The sequence below is a fragment of the Protopterus annectens genome, chromosome 16.part0, assembly GCF_019279795.1.
Source record: "Protopterus annectens isolate FY-2018-M chromosome 16.part0, PAN1.0, whole genome shotgun sequence".
Lineage (NCBI taxonomy): Eukaryota > Metazoa > Chordata > Ceratodontiformes > Protopteridae > Protopterus > Protopterus annectens.
In genome coordinates this window covers 592,032,975-592,051,955 of record NC_056750.1, presented here as the reverse complement: position 1 = coordinate 592,051,955, position 18,981 = coordinate 592,032,975, and the positions used below count along the sequence as shown (strand labels likewise).

At 40.8% G+C, this 18,981-nt stretch overlaps 1 protein-coding gene across 2 annotated transcripts in view; it reads right to left on the bottom strand.

Moving 5' to 3' along the window:
• The window catches only part of DPP7 (dipeptidyl peptidase 7), a 2,619,404-nt gene that overhangs the window by 562,450 nt on the left and 2,037,973 nt on the right, over positions 1–18,981 (bottom strand). The window lies entirely within an intron of this gene.

The following is an 18,981-nucleotide window of genomic DNA, read 5'->3' as shown; positions in this document are numbered from 1 at the left end:
ATAAGATCTGAACAACCGACAAGGAAAGTCTACCATCTCTGGCGAATGTCAGAATTGGAAGAACCAAGCGGTTAATTTCATGGTTTTCTGATCTGGGGTAGTTAAGTCTGGATAAGTGAGACAAGAGATCTGGATACCGATCCAGTTTACAGGGAGGATGCACTAGAAGTGATCACAGGAATGGAAACCATGTCTGCTGAGGCCAGAAAGGGGCAAAGAGGATCACCTTGGCCTTGCACATTCTTGTTTTCTGTATAAATGTGTTCATTAGAGGCAACGGGGGAAAAGCATAAAGGAGACCAGAGTACCGCTAGTCGGCCACAGCATCCCTCAATAACTGTATCTGTGCAGGGATTAGGGCAAAGTATCTACTGCACTTGTGAATTTTATCACACACAAAAAGATTGCAGTGAAGCTCACTCCAGCAACTGAGAAACAAGTTTGCCTCTGTTGGACTGAGGGACCATTTTTGAGGCATTAATACAGACCTGCTCAGTTTGTCCGCTAGAACACTGGATGACCCAAGGATATGCACTACTATAGGAAAGCAGCGTGATCACCCACTGCCAGACTTTCATGGCTTCACTGCATAAGGGGTAGAATGGGTTCCTCCCTGTTTATGTACCAGACTACAGATATGCTGTGTGTCCATACCTGAATCACACCTCTGGTGAGACTGTCCTCAAAGGCCTGCAACACTAGGACTGCCATCATCTACGGAACACTGATGTGAAGACTGACCTCTATATGTGACCAAGTACCCTCAACAGTCTTCCCTTCAAAATGTCCACGCTCGAAGGGTATCCATTGCTGCAACTGCCACAGGGGAACTTGTTCTGAATGGTCATCCATTTATCACTAAAGGAGACATTATCCATCAAGGTATGTGCCGTCTGTAGATCTGTATTAGTTTTATTTTGGTGTGGAGTGGATGGACTCCAAGATCATTGTACCAATGAAGTCCAATGAAGAACCCACATAAAATATCTGACAGGCAGGATTATGAGGAAAGTGGATGCCATAAGACCAAACAGAAGGACAGATCATCCTTGCTGGAAGACAGGGGAGGTGAAAAACTTGCATGTCAATGAGATGAAGAGAAAGAACCGTGGATGTTGGAAGACTGGCAGTCTGTAAGGTTGTGTCCAGATGACATCCAGTAAACTATCTGTTGAGAAGGTGCGAGCTAGCTCAAGGAAATGTTGACAATGATCCCTAGCATCAACTGGGTGAGATGTCTGGAACTCTCTTCTATTTGACAGAAAAGGGAAAACAGCATTGATTAACCTTTGGGGACAAGGTCTAGCACCCATTAATCTGTGGGTTATGTTTTGCCAGGCCTTAGGTACACAAATAAGTGTCCCCCAACTGCATTCAGAGTGCAATTGGGCAATCCTTCATGGATGCTGAAAAGGCTTTTTGAAAAATGGCCCACGAAAGTCTTGATTATGTGGTCCATCCCTGCAACTGGAGTAATGTCCATTACTGTCACTGGCTCCTCTGCCATGAGGTCCATCTCCAGGAGTCTTATAATAAGGTCTCTTTTATTTTCCTGAACCACATCCTATTTCCAGTTCTCTGATTCCTAGAGTAAGGTGTGGAGAACTGGATGCCAAATGCAGTGTGTGTCTCATCATCCTGCTAACTCCTGGTGAACATTTCTTTAACTTTAGGTCTGAACAGAGTGGACCCATCAAAGGGGGTGTTAATGAAGGGCATTCTGAAACTTTCTGCAAAGGTCACCGAGGGGCATCCAGGCATGCTGTTGAATGGAAATGCCAGTTAGTATCTCTGAGAGAGACGTGAAAATTTCCTTCAAATTTCTCTGAAATCTGGTGATCTCAGTGCTGAGTTCTCTAGCGCGGAGGAGAAGGGACTACTCTAACAGTTTTGAGGTCAAACCCTCTCCTTGAACCTTGACACCAAAGCTTCTGCTCTCAGACAGTTCCGTATCCAAATGTGTTGGATCTGAAAGAAAAAGGGAACCAGTCTGAGTCAAAGTGACCTCAACTGTCAGCTCAGACAAAGGTGCTCCGGGATAGATCTTGCCCGATGCGTAAACCAGTACCGGAAAACAGCAGAGAGGAGGGGTAGATGGGCCAGCCCTTGGTACATTCCCAGAGGATAGTACCGAGAGCATCCCAAGCTGCATCTGCATCCTGAGAAATTTTCTCATCATTCTGTCAACGTCTTGTTCATCAAACTCCTTGAAGACCAAGACGACAACGCCACCAACGGTGGTCTGGAGTAGTAGTTCAACTTAAGACCTGGAGAATGCAGTCTTGGGCTGACAGGTTCCAGTGAGAACTTGGGCTGAGTTGAAGATGTACGGTGCCAAGAGACTGCTGGCTCCAAAAGCCTCGGTACTTTCGGATCCAATTATGTAGACAGGGTAGAATCCACAGACCTCTTAATGGACTTCTCGGAGTCCCTTTAACTTGTCCTTAGAGTTTTCCTTGTCTTTGTCTGCATCTGCTTTCTTACTAGATTTCTTGTAATTATCTTTAAGAGAAGAAATGGATGAAAATGATGTAGGGGTGGCACTCCCTGACCGAGGAAGAAGGAGACCCTTGAAAGTAAGGGTTTCTCACCTGGCTTATAATGTTCTAACACTAAAGGAAGCACAGGCTTGACAAAGTATCTAAATGTGTGGCCCCGAAACAATATACGCAGAGCGAGTGAAGGTCTTGGGGTGGGCCAGCACTTTTTAAAACCTTGACTAATCAGCTATTACAGACACAGTAAAACACACACACAATGGAAATACTGGCTGACTGGACATAACTTACCTAGACACTAACTACAACAATTTAAAGCCAACATTTTTAACACTTCTGTGAACTAAGAAAAATATTTAGAAAACTACTTAGAAAAATCCTAACTACTCTACTAACTCTCCTAAATTCCTATACTAAACACATATATAAACTGCAAAAAAAAAATCACATCTAAACTACTAATTTTTTTTTTGAAAAAGGTTTATGCAGCAAACTAAAGACAGTAAAACTCTCTTTGCAAGGGAGGAGTGAACAAAGGTACTGCAAAGGATACAAATAATTAGAGCCCTCAGAAGCATGACCAAACACCTCAGGCAGCAAATGAGATCTGAGGTAATATGATGGAGGCCAGGGACTTATTGGTAGGGGAGGAGTCAGAGACCTGGAACCTCAAGCTTTAGGACTAGTACCAAGGTCAGATCTGATCAGATCCAACAACCCATAGGTGAATCTGACAAAAGTAGACAACACTGGATCAAGGAATACAACAGTTACAAAATGATGATGACGATGCCTGCCAAAATGTAAAGAGAAGAAAGAAGACAGTATAAGGAAAAAGTCAGTTGGTAAAAGGTAGGTTCCAACAGAGTTAAACGATCTTTTTCAAAGTTTAAGAGGAACAGAAAGGAATAACATTAAGATTTCGTCTGTAAATGCTAATAGTATAAACATGAGTTTAGAAATGTGTCTATCACAGAATGGTGAGTGAATCAGGATGCCTATATTTTATTTGATTTTTGTTTTTTGAAAGAAAGTATTAGAATTCATCAGAAAGATTTGGGGAAGTAAAATTCTGATCTGGATTTTTTTATGAATAAGTCGCATACAAAAGTACATATTCCATAAAAAGTAAGAGCTGATAGAACATCATGTAGTGGAAGAAAGAATGAATGGAAAGGTAGTGAGGATAGCTGGAGTTTAATCATCTGCTTTAGTAAAAGATAGGGGGCAACTGTTTGAGGATAGTAAACTTTATATGATGGCACATATGGCTAACAGTAACTGGATATGTTTATTGTGACATTATAAAAATAGAGGAAGGTGACACAGATGTATACATACATACATTTTTAAACTGTGGGCAGTTGTACTTGGGCAGAGAATAGCCATACACTTATTTCAGATCAACTCTGAAAACAGAAATGAGCTGTATAATGTTAAATGACATTCTAGATAAGGATGTGGGACCTAATATAACAATTTTTTTCAAATCATTTTGCATTTTGAGTGGCAGTATGTAATAAAGAAGAAGCAAAAAGTCAAAGAAAGATGATATACACTTGGCAGGAAGATTCTAGCAAAGGCAGTTTTAAAAAAGATATAAAATATGTATAGATAGACCATTCTGCTATGGGAGAGATTTTATAATATACAGACTGATTGGTGGGTTAGTTTTGAGGAAAAATATAAGGTTTATGTTAGTATGGGAAAACTAAGCATAGAGATAAACAAAATAATGTATCAAGATATATTAAAAGAATTGAATGAAAACTTAATGGATCTTTGGAAGTGTTTGAAAATAATTGAGTTTAAAAAATGTCTATTTAATTATCACTTTTATTTAAAATAAAGAGGAGGCAACTCCCTAACTGACAAAAGTTGTAAGGAAGGAGGTGAGGTTTGATAATACTAATATATAATAATGCACTTCAAGCCCAGGAGCAAAATCTTGCCAGTTAACTGTTCAGACAGGAGGCAAAGAGGCCTAACTGAGGAACTCCACACAAATGGATCAAATCTTGGAAGACTCCCTAATCTAGATTACATTTGTGAGGTTACGTCCTTGTCTCACGCAACTTGTCCGCCCCACAATTTTGCTCTGACAGAATGTAGGATGCCAGTCAAGTGAGAATGTGGTGTGAAGCTATATCCCAAGTTAACATGGCTAGTGTGCAAAGGAAGTTACAGAATTCTCCTTACTTACTGATGTACCATGACTGTGACATTGATTGTAACAACAGGAAGTGTTCCTGGGGACCAAAGATAGTTCACTGAGTTGAGTGCCTTGATCAAGACAAGCATGTCTTTTATATTTATGCACTTGTATCTGGCTTTGGTGTCCCATACACCTTGCACTTTTTTCTCTCCCGAAACTGCTCCCCAAGCAAAGTCTGAGGAGTCTGTGGTGATCAATTGCTATGGAGCACGGAGGAGGGAGGCAAGACCTGGCTTTAGAGAAATTTGCTGTCTCCACCAAATGATTTCACGAATATCAGCTCTTTGAACTGAGGTGTCTCAACGACACCCCAGGAACTCAATCCTGTGTGAAGGAGTCAAAAAGACTTTTGAATGTTATCTTGCTCTATCAGCTTGTGTAAGCGCTCTCACACGTGAGTGAGAGATACTTGACACTTCGAAAATGACAAAGATAGGCAAGTCATCTAAATGTTGAAAAATATTGATGCCCTTTAGCATGCAATGAGTTATAAAAAGAAGTTATGCCCTTACCATAACGTTCCATCTTTGTTGTCGATCTTCATTCATTCTTGACTGATGGGTTTGGTTCCGACCTGTCAGAACTGACTTGCCTGTTATATAAAGCTCGCACCAGCCAAAAACTCTCGAGCTAAGGCTCTACTTACAGTGCCCCTCACCCCATTACCTCAGATCGCGTTTGCAGTGAAGTAAAAAAAAATACAGAAGCCCTGTCTACGGTATAACCCTATAGCCTCCCAGGGCCAGGTCCAATCCTCCAGAAGTCTCTTGGAGGGGGCAAGATGGTGGGATATCAAGAATGAATGAAGATCGACAACACAGATGGAACGTTATGGCAAGGACATGACTTCTTTATCTGATGTGGTCAATCTTCATTCATTCTTGACTGACGGGACAGAGTCCCAAGCTACTTTAGATCCTGGGCGGCACTTAGGAAGGCTGTTCCTAAGTACCTCACAGCCAAAGGATGCCCTTCTCCTGGAGACCATGTCTAATTTGTAATGAGTGGTAAAGGTATAAGGAGTAGCCCATGTTGCAGCTGCACATATTTCTTCCATAGAGCCCTTGGAATGAAAGACCACTAAGTGGAAACAAATCTGGTAGAATGCACCCTAACTGAAGTAGGTAGTTTGAGTTTGTTTTGATTGTAGACAAAAGTAAAACAGTCTAAGACATTTTGATAAGGTAACCTTTGATACAGGTTTGCCCAATCTTGGTTCTGAGAAGGACAGAAATAATTGGTCTGATTTTAAAGAAGATTTTGTTCTGTCCAAGTAAAAATGTAATTGCCTGTTGACGTCTAGCAAATGTAAACAGTATTCACCTTTTTTTGAAAGATTTGAAAAGAAGACTGGCAGGTCTATAATCTGGTTAATATTAGATTCTGATACCACCTTGGGGAGGAAGGACGGGTTGGTTCTTAGTGACACTCTCTCTCTGTGAAAAATGATATAAGGATGTTTCACACACAAAGCATGTAACTCGAAATTCTCATAGCAGACGTGACAGCTACTAGGAAGAGGGTTTTCCCAAGACAAAAACTTGAGATGACAAGTAGCTGCTAGCTCAAAGTGCTGACAAACTAGGCATTGTAAGACTAAAGTCAAATCCCATGGAGCTATAGGATCCTTGACTAAGGGTTTTAAATGCAGAGTGCCTTTAAGAAAAAGTTTGCATAAAAGATGAGACATCAAGGAACGAACAAGTCCATTATGAAAATTGGAAATAGTGGCTAAATGAACCTTAATTGTGGATGCAGAGGCTCCCATTTCGAATAAGGTCTCTAAATATTCCAAGACCTTGTCAACTAACACTGAAAAGGGGTCTATGTTATTTGTATAGGCCCAAATCAAAAATATTTTCTATTAGCCAGAAGAATCCTTTGTACTGAAGAGGATAAGTTATTCTGCCTGGCAATTACTGGAATTGGAGATACCAAACCATCAGCTTGAGATTTTGGAGATGGGATGCACCAAGTCCTGAGGTTGAGACAGCACGTCCGGAGCTGGGTCCAGGATTCAAGGATGGTGAAACAGATGAGGCCAAAGAAAGTGGAACCAGACTTGTTGGAGCCAATAGTGTGCAATGAGCATTACTTGCTTCTCAACCTTTAGGCTTTCCTTAAAAATTGGGGAATCAGTGTAATGGGGAAAGGCATAAAGGAGTCCTGGGGGCCAATCGAGAAGACGTACGTCTCTCGGGGACTCCCCATGAGTGGGTATTAGGGCAAGGTAGCCGCTGCATTTGTTGTTTGTCAGAGAGGCGAACAGATCGCAGCATGGCTGGCCCCAACGATGAAATATCTTAATTGCTATGTTGTGGTTGAGAGATCACTCGTGAGGCAGGAGAATGCATCCACTCAACTTGTCCACAACCACGCTGGAGTTCCCTGGGATATGCGTTGCTATCAGAAAGCAGTTGGAAATGATAGCCCATTGCCAAATCTTTAGGGCTTCCCAACATAGTGGATAAGATCCGGTTCTTCCCAGTTTGTTGATATATCAGACTACTGACGTTGTCTGACTGGACTGCAATGGTCCCCAAAGGAAGGACAGATTGGAATGCTTGCAATGCTAAAAGCACTGCCCTCAATTCTAGGACGTTGATGTACAAATTGGTCTCTTGTTGGGGATCAAATGCCTTGAACGGTCTTTCCCAGACAATGCCCCCCCCCCCCACTCCATCTGGGAAGCACCTGTGGTGACTATGGCTTTGGGCAGAGAGGGAGAAAAAGTGCAACCCCTTAGATTTTCTTCTGGCTTCATCCACCAAGATAAATCCTTTTTGCAGCAATTTATCAGGAGTGGATGCGACATTGGGTGCATGAGAATGGACCATTGTGATGCCAAGAGCCATTGAAGCAGCCTCATGTGATACCTTGCTAAAGGTACTAAAGCTATAGTTGCTGACATGGTCCCCAGAGTCTGCAGTACCAGGGGAGCAGGAACTTTGTTTGGGGAAATATTTGCTTGAGCTTGTGACCTAAGCTTAATCAGCCTGTGGAAGGGAAGGGAGGCTATACAAGAAATTGTATTTAGTCTTGCTCCAATGATCTCTAGATCTTGTGTAGGAGTCAATTGTGATTTTTCCTTGTTGACTGAAATGCTTAGTGCCTTGGTGAGGCATAGCAAGAAGTCTGTGGCATGAAGCACTAGATGCCTGGAGGGGGCTGTGAGGAGCCAGTCATCTAGATATGGAAACAGTTGGAATCCTTGTAGTCTTGAGTGAGCTGTTATGACTGCCATGCATTTGTTGAACACCCTGGGGGCTGTGGTGAGACCGAAGGGCAGTGCTTGAAATTGGTAATGATGGGCTCCTAGCTGGAAGCAGAGACATCTTCTGGAGCACTTGTCCATCTTTACGTGGTAAGACGCATCCTGAAAATCTACAGAGCACATCCAATCGTCCTTCTCCAGAAAGGGAAGGATAGACTGAACTGTGACCATCTGGAATTTTGTCTGTTGTACATATTTGTTCAATAGGCTGAGATCCAGAATTGGCCTCCAGTCCACTGTCTTTTTTGGCACTAAAAAGAATCTTAAGCAAAATCCGGATCCTACTTGGTCTGGTGGGACTTCCTGGATGACTCTTTAGCAGCTTTTGGATTTCTACTGCTGCTAGATCCCTCTGACTGGGTGGAACATCGGGAATTGCTTTGGAAGCCTTCGTAAGAGATTGAAGGGAACATGGTAACCTCTAGTGATACTTTTCTGCACCTAGGTATCTGAAGTTATCATAAGCTAGGCTGACTGGTACACTGAAAATCTTCCCCGACTGCTTCCAGAGGTAAGCAATCTGGCCTCCATTCAGGAGCCCTGGTAGGGTTGTCTGAAAAAGGCATCTCTGGAGCCCTGATTACACGGACCCCCTCTGCCATGGGGAGGACATCTTCCAGTAGAGTTCCCTCCTCTGCCCCGAGGGAAGTACTCACCATCTGTGTCACAAAAAAGCCCTTGTGATTTTTTTAAACCACATTTTCCCACTCCTCTGATTCCTAGTGTTGGCTCGTTGAGGAGTAGAAAAAGGAACACCCACAGCAGAAAGGGTCTTTCCATCTTTTTCACACCTGGCTAGTGTGTTTTTAACTTTTGGGCCAAACAAAGAGGCGCCATCAACTCGAGCATTGACGAAGGACGACTTTAAGGGTTCCGCTATGTCACACAAGTGCATTCAGGTGTGCCACCTTATGCCAACTCCTGAACCCGCTGCCCTAGAAGTCCCTTCGGCTGTATGAGCAATGAGCCACATGGACGAGTTTGGGATAGACTCCAGGGTGGCAAGCTGCGAGGCAACTTTGTCTCGAACTCGTCAGATACAGCTCCTGTAAGGGTGTCTGCAAGCTCTGTTATCAGGTCCCTTTGGAGTCTAGTAAAATGTGCCAAGAAGTTCAAGGACCTAATAGCAAAGGTTGATGATGCAAAAACCAGCTTACCGAACCTGTCCATTGTCCTAGACTCTCAGTTAGGAGGATGGAGAGTAAAACTCTTCTCGATGAGTTCCTTTTTGGTGGCTGCCACCACCAACATGGCATCCACTGCTAGGCCCTCTGTCCAATGAGGCTGGTCAAAATTTTATCTGGTCTCTGGGGAATGGGCTGTATGGAATCAGGAACCTTCCACGCCCACTGAACAATGCAGCTTAATTATATCATCAGCGGGTAGGATCACCCAAGAAGTAGATGGGCGGGCACAAAAAAGCTTGCAAGAACACAGATTCCTCAGGGGATGGGTTTGAGGGCTTCCAATCACCCCTCTGTTTCAGTATTTCCAGGATGTCTCCGAAGGAGACATCTTCAGGGATTAACTGGGAGGGGGGACCTTCCCCTTCATCGTAATCTGTGTCTTCTGTGACTGATTCTTCTGGAGAATCTAGGTGCTTCTTCTTGCACGTCCCCTCTTACTGGGTGGCTTCTCAGGGGGAAATTCTGAAGAAAACTCCAAGGAGGGGGAAACCTGAACTGGGGTGTCTTGCAGCTCCTGTGCCCACTGTCCAGACGTAGTAGACTGTGACAGCTGCAAGCCAGAGGATACAAAAATATGGCACTCTGACAAGGAAGGAGCCTGCTGAGGCCAAAGCTCTCTCCATGATGGAAGGCAGGCCCACCTGAAGAGGGATGGGAGCCTGGAACCAAGAAAGACAGCCTCAGAACCGAGGTTGCACCCTGCTCCAATGAGCTGCCATCTAGAACAGGAATCGGAGGTGAGGGTTCGAAACTGGCATGGTCCAGAGAGCTAGAGATGATGCCGTAGAAACAACTGGAACCGAACAAAGGGTCTCAGAACTGACAGCCAAACACCACTAAATAAAAGCACGTAGCTGAGAGTATCAGCTGACGCGTCCAATTTTCAGAATGGCAAACGAGATCTGGAATAATGGGAAGAGGGGTATTGCGGATAAAACCTTAGCTCACGAGTTCTTGGCTGGCGTGAGCTTTATATAACAGCCGAGTCGGTGACAACTGGTCAGAACCGAACTCATCAGTCAAAAATGAATGAAGATTGACAGCATCAAATCTGGTGCTAGACATTTTGTGAACACACTTGGTGCAGTTGATAGTCCAAAGGGTAAGGCAAGAACTGACAATGTGATCCAGACACAAAAGCCTTAAGGAACACGAAGTCTGTATGAATAAAGAATGTGATAAGCATCTTTTAAATCTAGTATTACCAGGAAACTTAAAAGAGGAAGAGGATGAAAACTGGTTGCGAAGTGACAGCACTACTACAAACAGATTTAGGAAAGAAAGATCCAGAACTGGTCTCCAAGTATCTTCTTTCTTTGGTACTAACACCACTGAATAACAACCTTTCCCATTCTGGGAAGGAGAAACTGCTTCTATCACTTCCTGAGACAATGTGTGTTGAAGGACAGAGGGAAGCAGAGTTGTCTGATTTTGTGGTTTAGGAAATGTCCGCCTGGAAATTTAGGACTTCCTCCCGCCGTCATCTGTGACCTTGATGAATGATCTTTAAAACCCATTTGTCTGAAACTATTTGTTGTCAAAGGCAAACATGGAGATTCAAACTTTCTAAAGGGGAAAAGGAACTGCCAGGGAGGGGAGAGGTGTGTGTGGGTGGCAAGATCCCTTAAACAGTCAATTCTGACATGCTGGACTGCCCTTGATTCTGCAGGGTTCTAGAATTTTTTTTGGACCCCACTCCCCATTTCTTCTTAAAACTTCTGTTTACCCATATTTTTATAAGAATTGTTTTTTTTTTTGTTGAAACTGGATGAAGGGTTGGGGAATTCCTTAGAAAATAAGTGAAAATTTTTTTTACAGATTCCCTGTATCAACTTACCATTTCCTCACACTTTTTGATAACCTCTGAAGCAGTGGAACCAACAAATAATCTCTTTCTAAAAGAGGATTTAAAATCTCATTTTTCACATCAACATTCTGACTAAACAGGTAAGTCTTCCCTGTTACTTCTCCCAGGACCAAAAAGAGTGGCTCTCCCTCACCCACTGAAGTGATCACATCATCTGCAGAGGACATGGTTAACCCCCAGTCTTAGTTTCTGTAGGTGCTACACCAGAAGGATCCAGAGTACAAATAAATAAATAAAAAAGTTCAAAGAATTAGTTTTGGCCACAGCAGACTCACCCACTTGCGGCTGAGGCAATTTGCTAGCCTGCTGTGATAGCAAAGGCTGTTTGCTTAATTACTACTTTTTGTGACTAGGAGGACCAACCATTGGACTGGTAAACTTGTTCCACAGTCAAGCCAAAAATGATGCCTCTTCCTGGAGAAAACAAGCAGCAGAAGCCAGGAAAAATAATGTCTTTAAAAGTCACCTTTTCACATAAAAAACACAGTAAAAAACACTTAAAATACTTTGTAAAATAAACAGTTTCTTCTCAGACAAAAGTGTCCTCTCACTTAAAAGTACAGTTAAGTCTTGACGCCCGTGCCAGCAATCAAGGAGCCTCAATCCTCACTACGACACCAGTGAGACCCATCCACATAGAGAAAGGATAATAAATACACACGCACAGTAAAGTACAATTTCCCTTAAGAGCACACAGGGATCACAGTCAGTCTGGGGCTAGTCTCTCCCTTTCTCTCCAGGTCCCCAATAAAACTCCTCCACTGGCACAGCTACAGGGTCCCGATCTCAGCCAAGTGGGCAAGCTAAAACCTCCAGCACCTTCTCTTGTGCAACCAGTGCTTCGTGTCGCTGCCCAATGAGCTGACACAAACACTTTGCGATAAGAGTTATATACAACCACATAGACACTCCTGGGGAAGGCTGGCACAGGTTATCCAGCTGTGCCTCTTTTTTGACCAGTTTAAAAGGTACCACCAGCTGCTACCACCCATTAATATCAGCTACTCAAAGGCCATTCTGAAAGGGTGTCCAATTATTACTGCGCAATATTATTATCCAAATGGTGTGACTGAAGTAAAGGCTTATTACAGTGACTTGGTACAGTATCACTACATACATGCAATGTACTCTTAGAGCTTAAATTACCTCCATGCAAAACAGCCACAGTTAAAAGGTTTAAAAATATTTAATAATAAATAATAAACACAGTAGACAATACTTTTTATTACACAGTGCTAGTCAAGAGTTCAGAGATCACAGAGAAATACTAAAAATAATACTGTAGAAAAGTTCTGACTTTACAGAAAAATACTTGGTCTAATCTTCCTAATTCCTAGCTATTTCTAAGAGAAAACACAGTTCTAAATAACTTGCATATAGAGCAAAGCAGTGCCGGTGATGTTGGATGCTCGCAAGACAAATTGCTCAGAGCTCTCTGATTCTCTCTCTTTAAACTGATAACACAGAGCTGCTTCACATGACATCATTCTTCACACTTCTCTGGTGTTCCCAGGCTAACAAACTACATTTACATTATTTACACCTGGTCAAAAACTAGAGCAATAAAGGACATTTAATGCATGCAAATTCTAGCCATTAACTCTGGTCTTAAAACAATAGGCAGAATGCCTCCCTCTAGACATATCGGCTCCAAATTTTGACATCAAAGACGGTCATGAAATGCTTGACCTAGCTTTCTTACAGCAGAGTGCACTACTGTTACATTTTTGCAGTTCAATATCCAATGCAATCTTTTCACATTTAAGAGAACAAGCCTGTGGCTTACAATAATATTTACAAATGACAAAATTATCTACAAAACTCTATCTGGCTAGGGTGGCAGCCTTCAACTATCTCCACACAGTCTTTTAAAACTCAAACTCTTATCTTAGAAAACAGGAAAGTACAACAAAATGACCTATTGATGTGGAAGGTTTTAACCCACAGGTAACTTATCTGCCTAGCAAGGTAACAGCACAAGCTACATGTCGATCCTTGAAAGTCCGCAGACGAGCGTTTTCTTCAATTAAAGCAAAGCTCTGAGGGGTTTGGCACCCACACCTGCCTTTTTAGTCGGCTCAGCTAGAGCTAACAGTTTGGGCACATTGAAGGTGCCAACTGTCATATGCTTGGCAGGATACACCCCATATAGTTAAGGCTACTAGAGCAGTGACCAATATAATAAACTTCAAGACTGACTACATAATCAAAATGAAACTATTGCAAAAAAATATATATATAAAATTCTGCGAGAAATATTAAAAAGGGGCATATACATGCAGTGAAAGGAAGTCAGAGTCAAGAAGTGCTAGTATTAAAATAAATGAAGTTGGAGATCTAGTACCGGACAGCCTGGGAAAACATGGTTGACAAACCACGATGCTTTTACCAGAGATGGTCTGCATCTGTTTCCCTTGGGTTTCAGGCTTCTGGAAAAGGCTCTTACCTCCCCCATAGCGCCTTTTTAGGCAATGTCATGAGGTCAAAACTACCAATATGAAAATTTCATCAAAACGTAAACTAAAGGTCATGCTGCTAAACATTAGGAGTCTAAACACAAAACTGCACTCACTGCAAGCATTCTTAACCCTGGAAGATGCTGACATATGTGCAGTCACAGAAAACTAGTTCAAACCTGTGGAGAGCACCCCAGCCATATCAGGTTACTCATCCTATCATATATTCTGACCCCAAACCATGGGCAGCAAAGTAAAAGGAGGTGGAGTTGAATTATATTAAAGACATACACACCTCCAGGCTGGTCAAACAGTATGATGCACAGGAGACACTCCAGGTGCAGTTAACCACTTACAAGACCCCTATTCAAGTCATAGCTAGCTACAGGCCCCAAACTTTGAATTAAGATGTCCAGACCACCTATCTGGACCTCTTCGAATCTATCAAGATTCAACCCTTTACTCTGATCCTGGGCAACTTTAACTATCCAACCATAGAGTGCAAGAACTACTCATGCTAAAACACAAATGCCCAGAGATTCCATGGTTTCGTCAATGCAAATGCCTTGGACCAGCGGGTTGACAACCCCACAAGAGGTGAAAATATCTTGGACTTGGTATTAACTAACATGCGTAACCACTGCAGCATCCCTACAGTGTCATCCTCGCTGGTAAGATCAGACCACAAAGCAGTCACTTTTGAAGTCTCCACCCCCCCCCCCCACTACAGTCCAACAAAAAAACTTCTCCAAAGCTTACTACAACCTCCAAAGAGAAGGTATAAAGAGCTTCACAGCCCCCTCCATAGGAACTAGCACATATGACCAAACCTACACCAAAGTACTATACGAGTATTTATATAGCTGAATGGAATCAGGAATAACTGACAGGACAAAATCATCCTCCTCAAGGAAGAGTAAACCTGTCTGCTGGACATCTGCAAAAAATGAACTCTATAATAAAAGGAAAAGAAATGCTGTCCAAGACCAAGAAGGAGCAGGTGGCTAACTGGAAGCAATCTCTGCTTAGCCTGAACAAGTAAATAAGAGCACTAGTAACCGAAAAATGTCCAAGGTGTACCAAAAACTGATAAAAAGAAAACACCAAGTCCAAAGCTGAGTCAAAAGCTGAGAGTTTAGACAAAAACTGCACCAAAAGGATAGAGTAATTCTACTTTAATCAATGCTTTCGTCAAATGACTTCTTCAGAACCACATAACAATGCAAGATAAAACCACAATATATACTCCTGCGTTAATTGCTATCAATTATCCAATGTAAACCAATATGAACTTAAAAAAAATTTTACTACCACTAAAAAGGATATATATATAGATATATATATATATATATATATATATATATAAAGTTTTGTTCACTTAGAAATCTAACAACACAATAAAATCATTCACATTTCTTGACCTGCATTTTATGTTCTTTTAAAAAGCATTTAATATTAATGGCATCGTTCAAGCCCGGTTTTTGATCTGCTTGCAGCTTGATTTGTCATCTCGCTTCTCTTTGCTCTAGATAGTTTTTAAAGTTGCCACCTCGAATATCATAAGAACATTGCTCCAAAATGGAAAACAGGAATTTTCGAAAACCAGGACATTCACACCCATGCCAATATAATGGCTGGTTCTTATCTTTCTTTTTCATATTATATACATGTTCTCTCATCCTGGTGTTCAGACATCTGGTAGTCATGCCAACATCAAATGCTTGGCATACATCGCATACTGCGATGTAAACCACCCGCCTAGTTTTGCAACAAAAATTACCCGGAACTCTTATGGTATAGGGCAGATGAAGTAACTGTATATAGCGGACCCTCTAAGATATATCTACACATACTACAATCAAAACACTTATACATACCCCTCGGTTTTTGACTAATAGAAAAACTGGGAACTACAGTATTATTGTCCCTTCCTTTTTCAAACAGTGCCTTAAAGTTATGATCATTCCTGTACAGAAATTTGGGTTTACCTCTAATAACCCTGGACAAATCTAAATTTCCTTCTATAATTTTCCAATTACATTCTATTATATTACATACACTCGTCTAAATTAATGCTCGTACTGAAGCACAGAAAATCTTCTTTACTACATACTTTCTTTGTACTAGGAATGAATCCTTTAGTCAAAATAGGGGGATATTTAGAGTCCCTTTGGTCTCAAATACTTTTAGCCAGTTCTCTCAAAAACACTTCTTGATAACCTCTATCTAAGAATAATCGTATAATGAATTCAGATTCATCTGCTAACTGCTGGTCATCACTGGTCATCCTACTGGCCCTAATAAATTGGCCTCTGGGTATTTTTTTTTTTGCATAAACAAAGGATGTTGGCTAGTTGCATGTACATAATTATTTTTAAATGTCCTTTTACGAAAAATCCTGCTACAAAAATTTCTGTTGATTGTATACCATGACAATTGGACATCCAAAAAAATTAATGGAATTTCCTACACTCCCTAACATGAACTTCAGGAAGTCAGAAACTTCATTTAACTTGTTGCAAAATGACTGAACTTCATTGTATCCTCCACTTATTATAAAAACCAAATAGTCTATGAATCTCTTGTAATATATAATATGAAATTCATCTTTTAAAGGTTCCAAAATGGTGACTTCCCACCATCCCATCACGATGTTAGCAAAGGAAGGGGCTACTGGAGAACCCATAGCCACCCCATTTACTTGTCTGCAATAATCCCTGTTGAAAATAAAAATAATATTTTCAAGTATTACTTCAAGGGCAATACAATAAAAATTCACAGCAGAATTTTCCATATCACTAAATTGATGTAAATAATCCCTGACAAAATCAATACCTTTGTCATGGGGTATGGAGGTGTACAAGGAGACTACATCCATGATAAAAATGATGTGCTGGTTGGGATCAAACAACTGTGTTTCATTCACCTCTCGAATACTATTAAAAAAGTCCGAAGAATCACTCAGAAAGGAACTCATCTTATTAACAAGTGGATTTAACACTGCATCCACCATCATAGACATACTGCTAGTTGCATAATTGGGAGCAGATATAATAGGTCGAAAAGGGGGGGTTAAATATACTTGTGTGTTTTGGGGATTCCAAACATCACCCCTACTTTTGGATGTTCAACTTTACAAAAGTTATACATAACTGAATCTAAGTTACCACAGATCAAATTATTGTACACAAAATCAGAAACATACTTAAAATTACTTAAAACTTCGATTTACATCCATAGAGCAAACTGTTTTATACTCTTGTTCATTACTTAACATAATTTCCATATGTCTGATGTAATCTGCTTGATTCATTAATACTACCATCCCCCCTTTGTCACTCATCATTATTTGAATATCATTATCATCTGCCAACTCCTTCATAGCAGCTTTCATTTCTGGATCTAAATTGCTATAGCAATGCTTGCTTCTATTACTGACCAGTTCCCTCACTTCCCTTTCACAAACACTTTTAAATACTTGAATGGTATGTATTAAAGCAGGGTTATAGCATGATGGTTTGGAGAACATACAGTTACTAACTTTAACATCTTTCAAAATATATCTTAAATTTAATTATCTTGTAATTTTTTTAAAATCTATGATGATAGTAACAACATTAGCCCGCTTGCTGGGAATAAAATTTAACCACAGCTTCAATATTTTAAAATGCGCTTCATTTAACACAAAGTCAGACAAATTGAGAATGCCACCATTCAACCTACTGTTGTTCAGTCGTCGATCGATGATTCCGACATTAATATGGCTTTCTTCCTCGTCATCCTCTGTTGTTTGGATGCTCTCTGTTCCTTCTCGGCAACTAAAAAATCTTTGTCGCCTATTACAATCCCTTCACGATTGATGGATGAGGTGCTACCACCTTGGGAAATATTAACACCATCAGTTATACCTTCACTTTCTGAAACCCTACTGATCTCCAAATCAGTAATTGTTGTACAATTCGTCTTAACACAAGATGTAACTTCCACCGGATGTGAACCACTACTACTTTGGTTGGTTTTAAGGTGGACTAAGGAATGTAAGATGTTTTTATTCCCCGACTCATTAAAAAACCTTTTTTCTTGTTAAACAAAAAAGGAATAAGCAGCCCCCATATTGTACGCTGTCATATCATGTTCAAGTTTCCCATTTTTCCATTCTATTAACATTCTTTCATGCTGTTCAATGTCTTTTAACAGAATGGCATGTTCACTTCTTTCACAGAACCTGAACTTAAATTTAGACTCGATGGTTGCCTCAACACTGGTAATTTCCCCTTTAATATCTTTCATGATGTTACAATTCCGGTCTCAGTAATTTCAAAAATTCAATTCCAGAGTTATTGAAAAACTATTCTAAAGTGTTAAAAAAATGGGACAGATGAATGTACACCGTTCGGACACTTGAAGAAACGTAAACCCTTAGGAATTATCCCCAGTTCTATACATTTTGCAAATTCCTTGTTCTCGATATCGAGACTCTTGTATTTTATCAATAGTTTATTTAAAAGTTCACACTGTTCTTTATAAAAAGATTGCAGAACAGGATTAACTGACCTTTTCCTACTGTAGAATGGATTAGCACACTCTGATAGAACTGCTGCGATGTTAGCATAACTGGGACCTGGCTTGTCAGCTCTCTGCCCCTGAAATAAGTTTGTCTCACGTTCCTTACTGATCGTTTTAGATGTACTAACTTCAATAACTGCTTGGGCATCTTCATCGGAACTGATGCTTCCAGTTTCACTTTTTTCTCCAACCGGTGGAGCAATAGTTTTCCCATGTGTTAACAGCTGCAACGATTTTTGTATTTCACCTAACGTTTTCAACAGCAATGAGGTGACAGAATCCTCCAAAGTACCAGGTGTATTATACACACTCAAATCCACTAACGGATTGGTAATGGACACCGCCATGGCGACACAAACACAACCAGTAACCGAAAAATGTCCAATGTGTACCAAAAACTGATAAAAAGAAAACATCAAGTCCAAAGCTGAGTCAAAAGCTGAGACAAAAACTGCACCAAAAGGATAGCGTAAACTCCACTTTAATCAACGCTTTCGTCAAATGACTTTTATTTATTTTTATTTTATTTTACATTTGTTGACCGGGCTAGTCTGGCTGGATACATGTCCATTTTCAGCAGAGGCCCGAGGAGAAAAGCTCCATTATATACTAGTAACTTACAATAAACAAAAAATATGAAAAACATATAAGCAAAAAAGGAACATTTTCATGTAGTATAGTAACAATGCAGAGGCAGTTTAACAAGAACTAAACAATAGTGAGGTATCATAATCCCATAACAATTGCAATAGTAGGACTGCTAAAAAATGAGGAAGAGAGAAAAATAGTAACACATAACAATGAAAAAATTAATAATAAATAAGAGATTAATTAATACAATAAATAAGAGCACTAGTGAAATCCTCCAAAGCAAACTTCATGTCCAAACTGGCCACATCTACTAAAGGCAGTCATAAG